We start from the raw sequence: 22,037 nt of genomic DNA, 5'->3' as shown, positions 1-22,037 counted from the left end.
GGGCGGTCTTTGCCCTCACCCCTCGATTTCGGGCGCGTGTCTTGAAAGACAGGAGAGAAAAAAGACCACCCAGCCGCAGGAGGCAAGGCTGGAACGAGAAGTGCTCGCCTGTCCTTAGGCAAAGGAGGGAAGCCCACGTGCACTCGTGCACTGAGCTCCGGAGCAGCACCGGAAGGCAGGGCACTCCCCCTCCAGGGCTTGCGGAGGAAGCCTGCTCGACTGCCGAGGTGGAGCTGGGCAAAGCAGAGACTGGCGGAGATGGATGGAGAGCCTGGGAAGCCCCGCGAGTCCTGGTGGAGAGGTTCCCTGCCCGGGGCGGGGCGCTGGAGAGCTTCCCCGGCGCGGAGAGCGCAGAGGAGAACTTGGCCAGGAGGTGCTGGACAGCTCCGGGACCTCGCGCGCCCCCTGCCAAACACAGCGCGGAGAGCCGCACTCCGGCTCTCCCGGACCAGCATACAGCAGAAGGCAAGGGGAACTGAGCCAGGGCGTCTGTTCACGCCGAAATATCTACCTACACAGGAGAGATGATTAGAGAGAGAGAGATAGATAAATAAAGTAAATAAAGTAAATAAATAAATAAATAAATAAATAAGTAAATAAATAAATAAATAAGCAGAAGGAGGAGAAGGAGCCCAGGCGAGAGAGAAGAGCCATCCCACTATTGACTACATTCATGCGGGCTCTACTTGCCCTTCACCATATATGTTCGGGACCATACCAGTGGGGCCATTTCAGATCCATTTTTCAGCAGGCAAAAGTATGTTCAAGTTCAATGGCACCTATATTTTAACATAGCCCTAGAATTTTGAGGTAAATTTTGAGGAATGACATTCAACTTTCATTTTGGAAAAGAGTTTCAAAAACTATTATAGTATTAATTGGTACAAAGATCAATTGAGTTTCTTAACCTTCCATGCAAACATGTGGGTACTGAATTCTCCAACTGGATACTACATAGCTACAGTTGCCAAAATGCCTACTGGGTAGTATGAACTCCCTGCAAGGCAAGAGTATAATGTACGTTCTATCTATAAACATAGATATTATAAAATAGGAGAATACATACTATGTTATATTATAGTGAAAGGGGTATTTTTAAGTCTGCCCTTAGAATGTTTAAAAGATTCAGAATTTGGGAGCTCTTTCAAATTAATTTTTAATTCTCTCTTATCAAATATCCCATTTAATTCTATTTGTAACTTTGTAAAGTTTGAGAAATATTTCAATACTTACAAGTGTTAAAGGATTGTTGTATGAAACTTCTCAAATTTGCAAAAATATGCCAAATAAATTAATACGATTTAATTAATCAATTAAAAGAAAATCATCAGAGAATTAAAGACCTTTCTACAGCAGTGCATCTAAAACATTAAATTGTAATAAGTATCTACAAAAGTTACACAAAATAAATTTTAAATAATGCATTAAAATGCTATTGTTAGAGAAAATAAGAATAAAGCATAATACATATGCACATATATTTCCATGTAAAAGTCCTCCTAACCAACCTGCATTCAACCAACTCATGAAAGTAGGGATGCTCTCCAATTTCTCTGACTCTCATCCATGATATGCTGAAAGCTGGTGGTTAATAGGCTTATCTCTAGTACCATACACACTTAGGCTCCTTCCAGAACAGTGGTATTTGGTACCCAAAATAATTCTAGTTGAACCTGCTACTGTAATTATTTGACCTAATTAGATATTTGTTACAGCATCCATAGAAACTGATATAAGTACTGACCACATGAGGAAAAGTTCAGTCAACATGGTTGACTCTCACGACCCTTAGAGCCCTACCGACCATACACATATATCAAAGCTAAGTAAAATATCCAATTTTTAAATTCACAGATGAGCTTTAAATTAAGAAAAAGAAAATCCCCAGGTGCCAGGGAAAAAAAACATAGTGGAAGATGGGCAGAGAAAGCAATAGCTGGTGCAAGAATTGGGAAAGGGTGGGACACAGGGATTCAGAACCTATCGGGACCCTAATAAAATAGAGTGGGATTTCAACATCCACATCAGAACTGAAAACAGCAAATTTTGGAAGCCACAAAAGGTGACAATATTATCGATTCTTCTGATAAAAGTAATAAGCTTTAAAGAATTATACCTCCTACCAAAAGAAACTTTCGAAATGTTAAAACTTTGCACTTCGGCCCAAGAAATGGCAAATGGTTGCCAGCTGCACATGCCCTGTGAAAAACCAACTCATCTATGCTAAATGTCAAATCTCAAGCTTTGCCACTTGCAGGTACAATGTCGAAAATCACACTCCTTACTGGAATGGAAATTCTAAAATCAAAAAGTAGCATTAAATGCCCAGGGTCTTCTGAAGAAGCAAATATAAAACTTCTATTAAGTGGCTTTCTATAACCTCTGGTACACAAGAGGAAAATTCCTGCCATGGCAATAACAATAATAATTGTCATTATTATTATTATACTGAAATGAAAGACCATGAAAAATAGTCAAGAAATATACACAGAGAGAGAAAGAGAAACAATTAGTATCTCATGAACTCAGGATATCAGAAAATAAAGTGACAGAAAGCATAAAATAAGAATGTTTAAGTGATTCAAGATATTTTTTTCATTACTTTTTTTTAAATTTTACTTTAGGTTCTGGGGTACATGTGCAGATAATGCAGGGTTGTTGCATAGGTGCATACATAACCAGGTGGTTTGCTGCCTCTATTCCCACTTTGACTATATCCAGCATTTCTCCCCATGTTATCCCTCCCCACCCCCCGCTGTCCCTCCCCTGCCCACCCCCCAACTGACCCCAGTGTGTGATGCTCCTCTCCCTAAGTCCACATGTTCTCATTGTTCAACACCCACCTATGAGTGAGAACATGCAGTGTTTGGTTTTCTGTTCTTGTGTCAGTTTGCTGAGAATGACAGTTTCCAGATTCATCCAAGTCCCTACAAAGGACACAAACTCATAGTATTTTTATGGCTGTGTAGTATTCCATGGTGTATATGTGCCACATTTTCTTTGTACAGTATATCATTGATGGGCATTTGGGTTGGTTCCAGGTCTTTGCTATTGTACACAGGGCTGCAATGAACATATGTGTGCATGTGTCTTTATAGCAGAATGATTTATAGTTCTTTGGGTATATACCCAGTAATGGGATTGCTGGGTCAAATGGAATTTCTATTTCTAGGTCCTTGAGATATCACCACACTGTCTTCCACAATGGTTGAACTAATTTACACTCCCACCAACTGTGTAAGAATATTCCTATTTCTCCACATCCTCTCCAGCATCTGTTGTCTCCAGATTTTTTAATGATTGCCATTCTAACTGGTGTGAGATGGTATCTCAATGTGCTTTTGATTTGCATTTCTCTAATAATCAGTGATGATGAGCATTTTTTCATAAGTTTGTTGGCCTCATATATGTCTTCTTTTGAAAAGTGTTTGTTCATATCCTTCACCTACTTTTGAATGGGTTTATTTGTTTTTATCTTGTATATCTGTTTTAGTTCTTTGTAGATTCTGGATATTAGCCATTTGTCAGATGGGTAGACTGCAAAAATTTTTTCCCATTCTGTTGGTTGCCGGTTTGCTCTAATGATGGTTTCTCTTGCTGTACAGAAGCTCTGAATTTTATTTAGATCCCATTTGTCTGTTTTGGCTTTTGTTGCTATTGCTTTTGGTGTTTTAGTCATGAAGTCCTTGCCTATGTGTATGTCCTGGATGGTTTTGCCTACATTTTCTTCTAGTGTTTTTATGGTGTTAGGTTTTATGTTTAAATCTTTAATCCATCTGGAGTTACTTTTAGTGTAACATGACAGGAAGGGGTCCAGTTTCTGCTTTCTGCACATTGCTAGCCAGTTTTCCCATCATCATTTATTAAACATGGAGTCCTTTAATCACTGCTTCTTTTTGTCATGTTTGTCAAAGATCAGATGGTTGTAGATGTCTGGTGTTGCTTCTGAGGCCTCTGTTCTGTTCCATTGGTCTATATGTCTGTTTTGGTACCAGTACCATGCTGTTTTGATTACTGTAGCCTTGTAGTATAGTTTGAAGTCTGGCACTGTGATGCCTGATTGGAGATATTTTTAAAGTGATAGAAAAAAATAATGAAATAACAGAATTGTATGAGAAAAGAGTAGGCATATCTCAAAAGAAACCAAATAGAAATTCTAGAAATAAAAGTATATTGTAAAATAATATTAAAAACCATTAGCTCTAATAAGCAGCAATAAAACAGTGCTGAAAATTATTGACCAATAAAAATTAAAAACAAAAAGTCAGTTCGAAGAATATCACTGAGAATGTGCCAAGACTGACAAAAATAATGGAAAATATAAAGAAAACATAAATGTTATAATTAAAATGGCCAACACACAACTAGTTACAGATATGGAATAAGATATTAGAAAGATAGAAGTATACAGTATTATAGATAACATTTAAATAAATAAAATTAAAAAGGTTTCCAAAATTAAAGAATATCATGAGGTTCTAACTCTGGGTAAAATGGATTAAGTACACTTTACCATCTCTCCCACTGAATACCATAAAACATGGACAAAAGTATTTGAGGACTCTGAAAATTAAATAGTATCAGGCAAACTGGGAAAGAAAAACAGAGTTTGAAGTACTACCATACTGACAGTGAATAATTTGTCTTTTTTTTTTTTTTTGGCTATTCAACTGAAGCAGTAGGAGTAGAAAAGTGACAAGTAAATCTGTAATTGGTTGTGACCAATTAGTCATAATCACCACTGCACTCAGACCAGCCAGGGAGTGATTATTTCTTAGACCACTACCCAGGTCACAGGCTGGCCTCTATGCTGTGCACTACAAAGTCTTGAAACCACATAAAAAGAAGACTAGTCAAAATCTTCTGTCTAAATTCAAATGGGTCAACTGCCTGCTTAACATTTTAAAAACCCAACATTCTCCATAGTACTTAACAAAATTCAGTGTTTTATAACATAATGTTAAAATATGCAGGTTATAATCAAAAAACATTTGGCATATAGAGAACTAGGAAAGCTTCAACTTACATGAAAAAAATATAATCAACAGATACAAATGCTAAGATTACACAGATGTTGGAATTATCTGGAAAAGATTAAAGAAACTATTATAAAAATGCTCTAACAAATAAACACAAATACTCTTGAAATGAATTAAAAGACAGAAAACAGCAGCAAATACATAGAAGATATAGGGAAGAACCAAGTGGAAATTTTAGAGCTGGAAAACACAATACCTGAAATTTTAAAAACTCACTAGAATGGGCTCAGTAGCAGATGAAAATGATAGAAAAAAAGAATGAGTGAGCTTGAAGACAAATCAATTAAAATTACTCAATCAGAACAACAGGAAGAAGACTTTTTTTTTTTTTTTTTTTGAGACAGAGTTTCGCTCTTGTTACCCAGGCTGGAGTGCAATGGCGCGACCTCGGCTCACCGCAACCTCCGCCTCCTGCGTTCAGGCAATTCTCCTGCCTCAGCCTCCCGAGTAGCTGGGATTACAGGCACGCGCCACCATGCCCAGCTAATTTTTTGTATTTTTAGTAGAGACGGGGTTTCACCATGTTGACCAGGATGGTCTCGATCTCTTGACCTTGTGATCCACCCGCCTCGGCCTCCCAAAGTGCTGGGATTACAGGCGTGAGCCACCGCGCCCGGCGACTTTTTTTTTTTTTTTTTTTTTTAATGAACATAGCCACAGGAACCTATGGGACAAAATGAAAAGAAAATATCACCAGAATTCCATAAGGGGAGAAGAAAGAGTGCAGACTTTTTGTTATTGTTAAGAAAGAATGGCCTAAGATGTCTCAAATCTGGCAAAAGACATAATCTTACAGACTCAAGGAAGATATACCTAAAGGAATCTATGATCAGACATATTATAAACAAACTGCTGAAAACAAAACTATCAACAAAGAAAACTATCAACAGAGAAAACAAAAATCCAAAAGCAAAAAGAAAAAATGGCATTACATATAGGGAAACAACAGTTTGAATGAATGCAAACCATGGAGGCCCCAAAAAAGTGCAACTTCTTTTTCTAAGTGTTCAAAGAATTTTGTCATCCCAGAATTTTGTATCTGTTGAAAATACTCTTCTGGAATAAATAAATAAATATGAAAGAAAAACATTCTCAGATAAAGAAAATCTTGAAAAACTGATTGCTAGTAGACTTACTCTAAAGTAACTGCTAAATAAAAAATGGCATTACATATAGGGAAACAACAGTTTGAATGAATATTCCTTCCTTCAGGCAGAAGGAAAATAATACCAGAAAGACAACAGCATATCAGGAATGAAGATTAGAAATGGTAAATATCTGGGTTAAAAAAAAATACTATTCTTGAGTACCATAAAATATGTTTGATGTTTATATTCTTTTTCCACTGCTGCTGTAACAAATCACCACAACTTTGGTGGCTTAAAACAACATATGTGTGTGTGTGTGTGTGTGTGTGTGTATACAAAACATATATTTGTGTGTGTATATATATACTATATATACAAAAATGTATATATGTGTGTATGTGTGTATATATATGTTGTTTTATATATATACACACATACACACATATATACATTTATATATATAAATATACATAATATATAAAAATATATCATATATAAATATATTTTATAATATAAACATATACAAAATACAAAATTATATATAATATATAGATTTTTGTGTATATATATATGTAATGTGTATATATATATACACACACACATTTTTTTCTTGAGATGGAGTCTCATTCTGTCACATAGGCTGGAGGGCAGTGGCACTGTCTCAGCTCACTGCAAACTCCACCTCCAGGTTCAAGTGATTCTCCTGCCTCAGCCTCCCAAGCAGCTGGGATTACAGGCAGGCACCATCATGCCCAGCCAATTTTTGTATTTTTAGTACATACAGGGTTTCACCATATTGGCCAGGCTGTCCTCAAACTCCTGACCTCAGGTGATCCGCCCACCTCAGCCTCCCAAAGTGCTGGGGTTACAGGCATGAACCACCATGCCTGACTATATACATTTTTTTTTTTTTGAGACAGAGTCTCCTTCTGTCACCCAGACTGTAGTGTAGTGGTGCAATCTCAACTCACAGCAACCTCTGCCTCTGGGCTCAAGCAATGCTCCTGCCTCAGCCTCCCAGGTAGCTGGGACTATAGGCACATGCCACCATGCCCAGGCAATTTTTTTTTTTTTTAGTAGAACCAGGGTTTTACAATGCTTGCCAGGCTGGTCTTGAACTACTCATCTCAAGTGATCAACCTGCCTTGGCCTCCCAAAGTGCTAGGATTAGGGGTATGAGTCACCAAACCCAGACCACAAATTTATGATTTCATAAATCCAAAGGTCATAAGTCTGACATCAGGCTTACTAAGCTAAAATCAAAGAATTGACAAGACTATACTCCATTCAGAAGACTCCAGGTAAGAATCTATTTCTATACCTTTTTTAACTTCTATAGGGTGTCTGCATTCCTTGGCTCATTGCCATCTCCTTCAATCTTCAATCTAGCAACAGCAGGCTAAGTCTTTTTCACACTACACTCTCTTTGGTTCTCTGACTACAGTTTAGAAAGGGCCTCTGCTTTTAAGGATTTATATTATTAGATTAGGACCCCCTGGATAATCCAAAATAGTCTCCCCATCTGAAGACCCTTTGCCTTAATCACATGTTCAAGTCTCTTTGCTATGTAAAGTAACATATTCACAAGTTCTAAGTATTAGGCTGCAGACATCTTTGGGAATTCATTGTCTTGGCTACCACAATGATTGAAAGAAAATGTTTTAAAATTATCTAATGGAGTTTTAACTTAATACATAAGACAAATACAACATCAAGATATGAGACTAAAGGAACCAATATGATGGTAAAGTTTCTACATTCCCATTCAAGTAATAACATATGAGCTCTAAATAGATGATAAAAGTGAAGCATGTATATTGTAATTCTCTAGAACACCAACCTAAAATGCTATAATAAAGGTATAGTTAAAATATACAATAGATAAAATGGAATTCTAAAAAATATTCAAATAACTTAAAAGGAAGCAGAAAACAGTTAAGATAGGAACAGAAAACAGAAGGAACAAAGAAAAACAATAAAATAGTAGACCAAAATCCAAACATGTCAATAATTGCCTTAAATGCAAGTGGTCTAATCATAAGAAAGACTGAACTCATCATAAGAAACTTGAAAAATATAATCCCACTATATGTTGTTAAAAAGAAATCTACTTCAAATATAATGAGATAAGTTAAAGGTAAAGGATTAAAAATATATATTAATTAAAAGAAAGTTGGGGTTGCTATATGAATGTCAGAAAAAGCAAACTTTAGAGTATAAAAAATTATCAGAAGAGGTACATTACATAATAATAAAATAGTTCACAATTAAGTATATATGCACCTAACAGCAAAGCATCAAAATACCTGAAATATTTACCTAGAGAAAGAGTGATAGAACTGAAGGAAGAAGTAGACAAATCCACAATTCTATTTGGAAACGTTTGGATTCCTCTTTCATAATGAATAAAAATCTCTAGTCTTATATAGTTTCAACACTAAAATCCACCAAACATTTAAAGAATTAATAGCAATTTTACAAAAATATTCCAGAAAATAAAGGAGGAGGAAACACTTCCTGAAACTTCTTATGACACTAGCCAAAAGCAGACGAAGACTAGTTACAAAACAGAAAATAAAACTAGAACTTAGACATTAAATTTACCCTTTCAACATACAAAGTCCTAAACAAAATATTAGTACATCATATCTGGCAATATATAGAAAGGATAATAAACTACAAGGTGGGGTTCATTCCAGAAATGCAAGGTTGATTAAATATTTTCAAATCAATCAAGATAATCCAGCACACTTACAATCTAAAGAAGGAAAAATGTGATCATATCAACTGATGAAAAAATGATTTGACAAAATTCAACACCTAGTCACATTAAAATAAATAATTCACTGCAAAGTAAAATAAAAGGGAACCTCTTCAGTCTAATAAAAAGCACCTAAAAATATACATCTAACAAGGCAACATTGTATTGGAGATTACATTCAATCCATCAAATGAGGCAATAAAAAGAAATAAAATGGCGGCGTGTGGTGGCTCACACCTGTAATACCAGCACTTTGGGAGGCTGAGGCAGACAGATCACCTGAGGTCAGGAGTTCGAGACCACCCTGGCCAACACGGCAAAACCCCACCTCTACTAAGTACAAAAATTAGCCAGGTGTGGTGGTGTTCACCTGTAATCCCAGCTACTTGGGAGGCTGAGGCAGGAGAATTGCTTGAGCCCAGGAGACCGAGGTTGCAATGAGCCAAGATCGTGCCAAGGCACTCCAGCCTGGGGGAGAAAGCAAGATTCTGTCTCAAAGGAAAAAAAAGGTAAAATTAAAAATAAAAAGAAATAAAAGCTACTCACATTGAGAAGGAAGAAATAAATGTTTTTCTAAATGATATGGTCATCTACATTTAAAAATTCCCAAAGCATCTGGGAGAAAGCTACTAAAACTAATAAGTGGGTTGGCAAGATTGCCAAATACAAAGTCAATATACAGAAATCAATTCTATTTGTATATCCTAGAAAGGAATAATTAACAATACAAATTTTTAAAAACATAAATGCTAACAGCATTAAAAGAAACAAAATACTTTTGGAGAAAAATGACAAAATATAGGCAAGATTTTACACCGAAAACTATAGAGCTTTGCTAAGTGAAATTAAAGAAGACTTAAACGGATAAAAAGATCTACATGCTCATGGATGCAAATATTTCACATTGTTAAGATATCAGTTATCTTCATATTGATATAAAGATTCAAGAAAAAAATAAAAATCTTAGTAGGCTCTTTTGCAGCAATTGGTAAACTGATTTTTAAATTTATATAGTAAACCAAATAAAACAGAAAAGTCAAAAATTTCTTTTGAAAAAGAATAAACTCAGAGGATTCACATTATCTGACTTCAATACTACACTATAAAGCTATAGATAGCAAGACAGCATAGTTTTAGCATAAGGCTAGACATAAAAATTAATGGAATAAAGAGCATAGGAATAGATACATATATATTAGGCCTAACTGATTTTTTACAAAGATATCAAGATTTTTCAATGGATAAAAGATAATCTTTTGAACAAAGAAGTTTGAACAATGAAATATTCATGAAAGAAGAAAGGAAGGAAATAAGGAAGGAAGGAAGGAATTAAAGAAGAGAGGGAGAGAATCCTCATCTTATCTTGCATCATATACAATAATCAACCTAACGTGGATTATAAGCTTACGTGTAAAAGCTAAAACTATAAAGCTTTTAGAATAAAATCTTCATGACCTGGGTTAGGCAAAGATTTCTTAAGCAGGACACAAAATGCACACACATTAAAAGAAAAATTGAGAAATTATACTTCATCAAAATTAATATACCATCAAGAAAATCAAGCTATAAAATAGGTGAAAATATTGAAGGACCTGTATTCAGATTATATAAATAACTCTTACAATTTAGTAGGACCAAAAAAATCAGTTTAAAAAGATAGCCAAAATGTTTATTTTTTGCACTTATTTTTTATTAATGCATAATAGATGTACATAGTTTTGAGGTACATGAGATAATTTAATACACTGGTATAATTTGTAAAGATCAAATAAGTGTATTGGGATATCATCACCTTAAATATTTGCATTTTCTTTATGTTAGAACCATCCAAATTATTCTCTTCTAGCTATTTTGAAATGTGCAATAGATTATTGTAAATTATAGTCACCCTACTGATCTATGTTAACACCAAGTCTTATTTCTTGTATCCAATCATATATTTGTACCATTAATCAACTTCTTTTCATCCTCCCCTCCTGGATAAACTTCCAAGCCTCTGATAAGCACCAATATATTTTCTGTCTTTATGAGATTTTTTTTAACTCCCATATATGAGTGAGAACATGCGATATTTGTCTTTTTGTGCTTGGCTGATTCCACTTAACATAACGACCTCCTATTTATGGAATATTACTCCATTGTTTATATATACTATGTTTTCATTATCCATACATCCAGTGATAGACACTTAGTTCAATTCATAGTTTGGCTACTGTGAATAGTGCTGCAATGAGTATGGGAGTGCATAAACCTTTTTGATATATTGATTTCCTTTCTCTTGGATAAATACCAGTAGTGGAATTGCTGTATCATATGGCAGTTCTTTTTCAGTTTTTGTTTGTTTGCTTGCTTGTTTGTTTTAGCAACAAGGTCTCATTATATTGCCCAGGCTGGTCTCAAACTCCTGGGCTTAAGTGATCTTCATGCCTTGGCCTCCCAAAGTGCTGGGATTACAAGTGTGAGCTACCTCATCTGGCCCTTAGTTTTTTGTTTTTGTTTTTTTTTTTTGAGAAACCGCCATACTTTTCTCCAAAGTTGCTGTAGTAATTTACATTTCCACCAAGGGTATATGAGGGTTCGCCTTTTTCTGCATCCTCACCAGTATCCATTATTGCCTGTCTCTTTTTTTAAAGTCATTTTAACTAGGGTGAGATACCAATCTCCTCAGAATTTTGCATTTATCTGGTCATTAGGGATGTTGAGCGTTTTTCATATACCTGTTGGTCATTTGTCAGTCTTTTTTTGAGAAATGTCTGTTCAGATTTTTGCTGGTTTTTTTAATCAGATTATTTGTGTTTGGAGGGGATTATTTTGTGTGGGCTCTTTTTGTTGTTGTTGTTGTTGTTGTTGTTATTGAGTTATTTGAGCTCCTTATATTCTAGTTATTAATCCCTTGTCAGATGGGTAGTTTGCAAATATTTTCTCCCATTTTTTGAGTTGTCTCTTTCATTTTGTTGATTGTTTCCTTTGCTGTGCAGAAGGTTTTTAGCTTGATACAATCCCATTTGTCTAATTTTGCTTTGGTTGCCTGTGCTTTTGAGGTCTTCCACAAAAACTCTTTGCTGAGACCAATATCCTGGAGCATTTGCCTAATGGTTTCTTCTAGTAGTTTGATAGTTTCAGTCTTAGAGTTAAGCCTTTAATACATTTTGATATGATTTGATTTTTGTGTATGGTGAGAGATAGCAGTCTAGTTTCATTCTTCTGCATATAGTTACCCAGTTTTCCCAGAACCACTCATTGAAGACTGTCTTTTCCCCACTGTATGTTCTTGGCAGCTTTGCTGAAGATGAAGTGGCTCAAAATATGTGGCTCTATATCTGGATCCTCTACTTTGTTCTGTTGCTCTATGTATCTGTTTTTATGCCAGTATCATAGTGATTTGGTTACTGTAGCTTTGTAGCAAATTTTAAAGTCAGGTAGTGTGATGCCTTCAGTTTTGTTCTTTTGGCTAAGGATTGCTTTAGCTATTTGAGGTCTTTCGTGGTTCTAAATAAATTTTAGGATTTTATTTAAATTCTGTGAAGAATGAACAGTTGGTATTTCTTTTGGAAAGATAAACTACTTGACAAACCTTTAACTGGTCTAAGAAAAAAAAGGAGAGAAGATCCAAATAAATAAAATCAGAAATGAGAAATGAGACATAACAAATCAGACAACAGAAATGCAAAAAAATGATTAGAGACTGTCATGAAAAACTGTACACCAATAAACTGGAAAACCTAAAAATAAAGAAAAAAGTTTAAAATTAAGAAGCAATATAACAAACTAGAAATGATTAAGTATGATATGAAAAAGAATAGTAAGCAGGATAAAATAATTTTTATAGCAAAGGTGCCTTTCCATACAAATCTTATTCTTATTCATTTGCTGACAATAGGAAGTATAAGGGATGCCCTATTTGGAACATGGGAGAGGATTAGGTTTTAGTCAGAATTCTTTGTATTCACCAAAGAATGTTGTGTGAATGTATGAATGTGAAATCATTTACACAACTGCATTAAAATTAAAAAAAAAAATTTTAAGTAAGAGAAATGTTGCTTCAAATATAGCAAAAAGAAACAAGCTTGGAATTTAGGAGCTCTGGGGATCGAGTCACTGTCCCTGCTTTCCTAAGCCAGACACAAATTCCCTGCACCTGTTATCAGAGTTGCATAATAACTAATACCTATCTATCCAAAGACTGCTGGGGGCTAAGTCTACCTTGCCACGCTGTGCATGAATGCTAGTTCTTCCTGTTGTTGTTATATTACATTATGCCACAACAGAATTGGCCTATTTTTATCACTCCCTCTTTGTGAGGCCATTATCAAACTGCAAAATAATGGTAATTTAAATCAGTCCATAGGAATAGGCAAGGAAAAGAGAACTGGAAATGTGAATACAGTTTACCAAATAGTACTGTAAGAGAACTGAAAATGTGAAAAAGGTTTACCAACTAGCACTAGTGACCTTTACTGGTTAGAAAAATATGTATAGCATTCCAGGCACAGGACTGACTTACTGGCTTATCATATGCATTAGTCTCCAAGAGCCGAGTCATCAGTTCAAAAGCTCATCCCACCATGCAGCCCTTATTTTTAACTGCCAATAGACAACCAGAGTGAGCACTGGCTGCTTTTTCAACACACTGGGATACTTAATGTTCATCTGAATAGAATGAAGCATCCACATGGTCCCAGCCGGTGAGCTGGCTTCTGGCCCTGTTAAAGTTTTTCTATTAAAGGATAGGGTTTTGACTATCATTAGGGGACAAGTGACCCTTTTGTGAAAGGCTAAATGCCAGAATATTCTTAGTGATATCCAGAAATCAGTTTTACTTATATCAGATTTTTTTTCTTCATCCTGTAACTTATATCAGAAAAAATAAATTATAGATGTCATTAAAAATTCAATTTTCAAAGGAAGATTTTTATTTGATTCTGCTTTTGCTACCAGCGAAAATAATTCTCTTTTTTAAGACTATACATAGTCCGCACCTTAAAGAAATTTACTAAATTCAGTCCTCAGGATGCAATAATTCAAAATCCTTCCTGACTCATCATATAATTCTTGCTAGTACTCAGCTACTGCCATTAGAATTTTCTTTTTGATGAACATGTAGTTGCTAGATGGAAAGCTTAGGCCAGGTTTCCCAAACGCATGTCTTGAGAACAAGGATAAGTTTATGTTAATATCTTAAAAGGCTGGCAAGGATCCAGATTCAGCATTAGTTCAGCCAGAGTGTCTGTTCACATGTATCACTCAGTCCTCTGACAGGAATAAATGCCCCAAGAGTTTTGTCACTCTGCCGGAACCTCCCTCTATCTCCAGCTTTATTTACAGTCTTGGCCAAAGGCTGGAGCTGAGAATGCAAACATAAAGAAAGAGCTGCTGAGTGAGCAGGTAAATAAATGTGGGAGTGGCACAGGTGCTGTTCAAGTCATCCTCATCACTTCCCTATGCAAGCTGGCTCTAAGTATTCAGAGCACTAGTATTCACAGCACTAAGTACAGGATTTGCTAGGAAGAATGGCCACCATTTAGGATCATATAATAGTAAAACATGATAAGTTTTCATTTTGCAAACCAAGACACAGACAAGTCAAGTAATTTGTTCAAAATCACACAACTAATTAATTTCAGAGTAGCTCTTAAGCCTTGTTCTCCTGCTTTATTCATTTATTCAAGAGATATTTGTGGAGGTGCCTCCAGAGTTGATTCTCAAAACCCCTTCTCTATAGCTGTCTCCTTTTAAAAAAGTTGCTAGAAAATTTAATCTAGTGAATTCCAAACTTAGTCAATCATTTCTATGTTTTTTTTTCGGGTCACCTCCAGTTTAAAATCAGTTCAAAATTCTCTCCCTCCATATCATTGCCCCCAAGCGTTCATATATTTATTTCTCTTTCTTTCTTTTCTTTCTCTTTTTCTTTCTTTCTCTCTTTCTTTCTTTCTTTCTTTCCCTCTCTTCCTCCCTCCCTCCCTCCCTCCCTTTCTTCCTTTCTTTCTTTCTTTATTTTCTTTTCTTTTTTGACAGAGTCTCACCCTGTCACCCAGGCTGGAGTGCAATAGCACCATCTGGGCTCACTGCAATCTTCACCTCTGGGGTTCAAGCCGTTCTCCCACCTCCCTCATGAGTAGCTGAGATTACAGCCATCCACCATCATGCCTGGCTAATTTTTGTATTTTTGTAGAGGTGGGGTTTCACCATGTTAGCCAGGCTGGTCTTGAACTCCTGATCTCGGGTGATCCGTAACCTTGGCCTCTCCAAGTGCTGAGACTACAGGCGTGAGCCACCACGCCCAGCCAGGTTTGTACATTTCATTATGACAGTGGTGGAAAAGGCATCTTCTCTATCGCTGCCCCTCCAGGTTAAGATATGCTACTAGTGTCCAAATTCCCCCCTATTCTTTGGTCAGCTGCCCCCTTCTGAGGTGTTTCTCACTCAAAGGACACCATACTTGTTCTCCATGCCCTGTCATTATGGCCACAGCTTTTTGAGTTTACTGGGCCTGCCAGCTAGCCAAATAACAATTTCAAATAGACTGGCACCCAAATAGTCCAGAAGAGAGGTCTGGACGATTTTAGAGATGATAACTAAGGCCATGGGAGCAGATGTCGCTAAAATTCTCCACACCCCAATCCCTAGCAGATTCATATGCAATATGCACCCTCTAGTAATGTTCTTGTAGTTCTCCTGCAGGATGTCCCCATAAAGGGTCCTCTGCTCTTGGCTCAGACACTGCCACTGCTGGATCTCCGGCCCAATGGGACCATATCCCTTAGGAGTCAAGATCTTCCATGTTATTGTTGTTGCATTATTGAATTTTATTCATTCTTAATTTTTTAAGTGGTTAGATGTTATTCTCTTTAAACTTTTTCATTTCTAATGCTGATTTTTTATTCCTCCTGTGGGTCATGATTCTGTATAGAAAAGGGATTTTTCTACCTTTCTCACTAGACTAAAAACCTTGTAAGAACAAAGCTTGTGTCTACTTTAGTCACATGATTAAGAGCCAAGCATAATGCCAGGCAGAAAATTGAAGCTCAATGCATGCATATTTGTTTAATCAAGTTGAAATGGAATATCCTCTCTCTCTTCTTATTTAATTGTGTAGAATATGGTTCCATCTCCTGCCTTGAGAGGATCTCAGAACAATATGTTTTGCTAATTATGCAAATACATTTATCAAATATATAGGTAAAGTACCCTCTAATTTAAAGACTGAGGATTTGTTTTCAAACACATCACAATAATGAAATGAGCCTATTCTAACAGTATATTCATGATGCTATGGTTTCCTTTCTAACCCTGGTGATTGCTTCACACTGGGTAAGACATCTGGTTAAGTTGAGAGGCTGTCATCCAGCTGAGAGAATATGTGCATGGTTGGGAGTAGAACTTCCTTACATCTTTTTAAAGATGAGCATTTGAAAATGAAATCATTATGTACAGATCAATCTAGGAAGGTGCATGCGTGAACAGTTCACTGGAATGACTTGAGTAGAGGTAGATATGTCACCAGAATGACAGCATCCCAGGCTTCTACTTCCAATTCTACCACTGTCCACCTGGACAGGTCAAAGAATCCTCTCCATCACCACCAACATGCTACCAGCATCATGATTATCATAATAATATTTAATGCATACAAAGTGCTTACCAGCTTTCAAGCTCTGTGCTTAAAAGTTTTCATGAATTATTTCCTTTAAACAGACATCAAAAATAGCCCTATGTGATAAATCTTCTGCTTATCAAACTATTACTGATGAAGAAACCAAATACAACATTAGAACACAATTAAGCTTTGCATTTATTTTAACGATCTCATTCCAAGACCCAAACTATTTAAAAAAATCATAATCCAACAGAGGATGTTATTTAAACTCATTTGGAAATTCATATACCAAAGAAACTGATTCACAGTACTCTATCAGTCCACACAGTCATTTCCTATGGCTACCATAACAACTTTCCACAAACTAGGTGGCTTTACACAACAGAGATTTATTCTCTTACAATTCTGGAGGTTAGAAGTCTGAAATTAGGTAATGGTAGAGTCACGTTCCCTGTGAAGCTCCTAGAGAAGGATCCTCACTTGCCTCTTCCTGCTTATGGCAGACCCAGGAATTTCCTGGTTTGTGGCAGCATAATCCATCTCTGACTCCATGACCCAAATTCTTAATCAGTTCTTTCTATAGAACTCTTTGAGCCTCAATTTTCTCTCCAATTTTCTCTATCAGAGATTAACTACATCAAGTTCTTTTCAATTCTGAAATTTTATTATTCTAAATAAAACATAGCCAAATTAACCCTTAATATATTTAGAAATATATATATATATATAACCACATAATCATGATTTTGCCAATAATAATTTCACATAAAAGATCAGCTCTCACTTACCTAACAAGTGTTTACATTATTTTAAACACAGCTAAATTAAGTATATCTGGGATCTGGCTGGTATCTCTTTACTACTCAGAGAGGGTAGAGGAAGAGTTTGTGGCTTCCTCATTGACTCCTGCATATCAGGAGTCACTGCAGAGCAGGCACCTGTTCTGTCTTAAACCAGACTGGCTACAGGATTTGAGGTTAGCTGTGTTCCTGTGCCCAGTACCTAAGCAAGCGTGACAGATGGGGTCCTCCAATCCTTCTAATTTTGAATGTCCATGTAGCATCCTAAATGATGAGAATAAGAGCTATCATTGAAGAGGTTTCTTCCTGCCCTTAGGACAGTATCCAAAATCCTAAACTTGGCCTACAGAAGTGCTTTCCCAAACCATCTGTGATGACAGACTAATTTTTTAAAAATCCCTAATGCATTGTGAATCAACAGATTACAGATTTTAAAATTTATGTTTATAAAGTATAATAAAATTAAATTCTAGAAAAATAAATGAAAAAGACATACAATCTCAACAGACCTAAAACTACATTTCAATACATCTACTTAGAAAAAATATAACAGGAAAAAATTAGAGAAATTCTACACATTGCTCAATGAAAGTTTGTATTTAGGAGATTAAAATGGAGAATTGCTAATTATGCTCATATTTTTTGTCATCCATTATCATAAAAAACAAAAAGTAATAAAGCAAATAGCAAGTCCCTGTATCAAATAGCAAGTCCTTATATCACACACTTTAAATGAACATTGTGTATATCAATAGTTGAGCTTATTTTTCTGCTTGTTGACTTATCTAGGTTGGCTTGATGACAATGCTACGCTCAAGGGTTAACATACGTCTATGTTTTGTTCTATTAACAATCACAATAGAGAAACCTGTCTCACATAAGCAAATTGACCGAAATGGAAGAAAAAAAATGACAGCAAGCTCAGGATATTTATTTTAAATTTTTATCTAAAGCGAGGTAAGTGATGCTGTATTTTCAAACTCCATCTTTAATCTTGCATCATTAAACAGCTACAACAATTATTCTGTCACCATGATTAAATTTATGTTTCAAAAATTGAAAAGGATGCTGAATCCACTATTTTCTCATGCATGCATCTTCTTTTGATAAAAAGTAAAATTCTAAACATTTTATCAAATATATAAGGTGCTCAATGACATGTCTCACAGATGTGTGATGTCAAGATCATAAATTATCTCATCCATAATTTTTGTAAAATTATGGAACATGTCATAACAATTTTTAAAAATTATTCTTCCCTGCTTCTCTCAATTTTACCCTTCAGTTTTACCTATTATTGAAAAATATTTTGCATTCCTTCCTTGCATCCATATATTTAGATGATAGAAAACATCAAAGATGTAAGATTTATACATGCTGCCCAAATTCACCACTTGAAAATGTTGGGATAAAACTGATTTCTTTTTTTGTAGAAAGACAGAGTTTCTTCTGTGATTCAAACATTCTCAATAGAATGTCCTCCCTTTATATGCATCATAACTTAGTATGCGAAAAATATCTTGTGATTAGTTTTTGCAACAATCATATTATCACATAAAAAAGAGAATTCTGTAGGATTTAACACATTTAATTAGCTGGAGTTGGCCAGGACAAAAAAGATAGGAAGTAGAGATTCTAGAGGGAAGCCCGGTGGAGAAAGGAACTCTCCCTTAGCCTTTCCCTTCAACACAGAGAACTCTGCAGGTTGATATTTTGCTGTGGTGCCAGAAGAGCATCAGTTTCCCAGGGTGAGTGAGTGGCAACTCTGGTCAAAGGATTATATGATGAGATAACAACAATTTAGTAAGGAGCCATTAGTTTAATTAAAGGAACAAAACACAAGAGTTGAAATGCAAAGAGGAAATCTATATTGGGATCTAAGATTTATATTTATCTTAGCTTTATTTAAATTCATTTTTTATTTTCTGCTTCTATTTATATAGTAGATTAGTATTCACACTGATGATTAAATAAAAAATACATTTTCACAGATAAATGTAAAATCACAACTTGGTCGAAATGCCACTACAAACACATGGAGGGATGATTTTGTTAAGTGATTGTGACCATCTCATGTAGCTGAATTAGAAGCCCCAAAGTCATAGTTCTTAAAAGTTTCCAACCCATGTTTCTATTATAAACATACACCAAGGAGATTTTGATTTGTATCCACATGAACAAGATTTTTGTTGAGGCCTTTCTTCCCTACATTTATATTATGAAATCATATATCACTCCCTAACTTTAATTAGATATCACCACTACAACTACCCCAGGGCACATCCTTCCACCTTGAGGTTCACAGCCTAAAGAAATGATTTCTTTCTTTAGTGGCATTATGTCAAACACAAATAAAGATGGAATGCATAACTGAATTACATTATCATCTAACACATTTACACTGATAAACACTCAATTTAACAATTAATAAGCCTTAATTATATACATTCCTCAATAAAATATATTTGCTATGTTTGGTTTTATGATGTGTTATAGTCTGATTATTTAGACTAAGGAAAACAAAGCATTTTGGAGGATAAAGCATTATGAAGGAGGACAAAAAGCAAAAGAGTCAGAGATTTCCATGTAGGTCAAAGTAGTTAAAATAGTGATCATACAGTAAGACAAGATGAGGGGCTATCAGAGAAGGTCTCAGTTTGGCTAAATTAGAAAGCAAGGAGTTGTCATTTTTTAAAGTCTAAAAGTTGTGGCACTTTACAAAAATCATCCAACTAAGCAATTCTTGATGGCTGCTAAATATATATGCTAGTGTAAGCTAATATGAAATACATTGCAAAGTTTAAAAAAAGAAGAAAATGTATATTTTAGTTCAAGATATCCAGCTGAGGTAAGCTCTATAGGCTTCCTTAAATAGCTAATGGGAAATTTCTAACATCTCCAACTATTAGTTAAGTGTCTTTTATTAACAAATGAAAGATATTAACATAATTTTTAAGATTTAATTAAAATAAACCAACATTTCTTAAAGAAGTTCTATGGCCAAGGTATACACAGGATTAATGCAAGCTAAAATGGTATATATCTCTAAGGGCATATGCCTTTAAGGAACATATAAACTAGTCTTGAAGATATATATATGTATATATATGAAAAGTATTCGGCAAAGCAATATGTAATTGATTTTACAAGAAAAGTATATTACTTAATGTACTAGAGGAGCACAGAAAACAAAAGCAATAGATTAACTAAGTGGAATACCAGAGAAATTGTCAGAGGAGGGAGTGTCTGACCCCCTCTGTGAAATATGTTTGTTTTTAAAGGACAGATGAAGAATATTCCAGATAGATAATACATCAGAAGCAAAAGTTTACTCCCTGTCTAAAGAATGAAAGTCTACTTTAGATGCATGAGATGGACAAGTTTAAGATATGGATTGACAGGCAAGAGAAGCCCTCAGCTGTGAAAACTACAGCGATTCTGGACTTTATTTTGAAGATCATAGGAAAACAATGAAGGTTTTTAAACACAGGAGTGACTCGATCAAAAGGGAACTTTAAAATGTATGTTAGTCTTTTGTGCAAATAAATACTAAATCTACTGGTGCTATTGACATGTTTTCATTAAAAGGTCCATCTATACAGTGCTGGTAAAAGCAAATGTTTAAAAAAAAGCTGTGATTCTCTCAAATTTAACAAGATGACCGTCAGTAATAATCACCTGCTGAGGTTAGTAGAATACCTGTCAGGATTGCCAGATCTCAGAACACAATGCAGAAACTGATCATAACATTCTCCGAAACCACAGAAAACTAATGAATGTTTGTACTTACAGAATAAGATGTGGTAAAGAGGAGTGTGTTCTAATGTTAAAACTTAGCATCTTGGATTTCCTGGCAAGATGGCTGAATAAGAATTGCTCCAGTCAGCAACTCCCAATGAGACCAATGCAAAAGACGAGTGATTTCTGCAGTTCCAACTGAGGTACCCAATTCATCTCACTGGGACTGGTTAGACAGTGAGTGCAGCCCATGGAGGGTGAGCAGAAGAAAAGTGGGGTGTCACCTCAGCCAGGAAGTGCAAGGAATCAGGTAACTCCCTCCCCTAGTTGAGAGAAGCCATGAGGGACTGTGCCATGAGGGATGATGCCATCCTGCACAGATACCATGCTTTTCCCACGGTCTTCACAACCCGCAGACCAGGAGATTCCCTCAGGTGTGTATACCACCAGGGCCCCAGGTTTTAAGCACAAAACTGGGCAGTCTTTTGAGCAGACACCGAGCTAGCTGCCGAAGTCTTTTTTCATACCCCAGTGGCACCTGGAATGCCAGCAAAACAGAACTATTCACTCCCCTGAAAAGGGGGCTGAGGCCAGAGAGCTGAGTGGTCCTGCTCAGCAAATCCCACCCCCACTGAGCCCAACAAGTTAAGATCCATGGCTTGAAATTCTCACTGCCAGCACAGCAGTCTGAATTCCACCTGGGAAACTTGAGCTTGGTCGGGGGGGAGGGGCGTGCACCTTTTGCACCTTTACTGAGGCTTCAGTATGCGGTTTTCCCCTCACACTGTAAACAAAGCTTCTGGGAAATTCAGACAGGGCAGAACCCACCACAACAAAGCCGCTGTAGCCAGACTGCCTCTCTAGATTCCTCCTCTCTGGGCAGGGCATCTCTAAAAGAAAGGCAGCAGCCCCAGTCTGGGACTTATAGATAAAACCCCCATCTTACTGGGACAGAACACCTGTGGGAAGGGGCAGCTGTGGACGCAGCTTCAGCAGACTTAAAGGTTCCTGCCT

General features: G+C 36.1%; 1 protein-coding gene across 4 annotated transcripts in view; it reads right to left on the bottom strand.

Moving 5' to 3' along the window:
* Positions 1-22,037, bottom strand: part of NELL2 (neural EGFL like 2) — a 428,916-nt gene that overhangs the window by 362,574 nt on the left and 44,305 nt on the right. The window contains exon 1 of one of the 4 annotated variants that reach the window (XM_012459076.2): positions 20-274. The exons of the other annotated variants lie outside the window; for them this stretch is intronic. The gene's annotated coding sequence lies outside the window, so the exon portion shown is untranslated. Of the gene's footprint in view, positions 1-19; positions 275-22,037 lie in introns of those variants that run through there. 4 annotated transcript variants of the gene reach the window in all.

The sequence above is a fragment of the Aotus nancymaae genome, unplaced genomic scaffold (genome assembly GCF_030222135.1).
Source record: "Aotus nancymaae isolate 86718 unplaced genomic scaffold, 86718_ANA_hifiasm-v0.15.2.pri h1tg000092l, whole genome shotgun sequence".
Classification (NCBI taxonomy): domain Eukaryota; kingdom Metazoa; phylum Chordata; class Mammalia; order Primates; family Aotidae; genus Aotus; species Aotus nancymaae.
The sequence above is the reverse complement of the archived record's forward strand: the minus strand, read 5'-3'. Positions and strand labels throughout refer to the sequence as shown.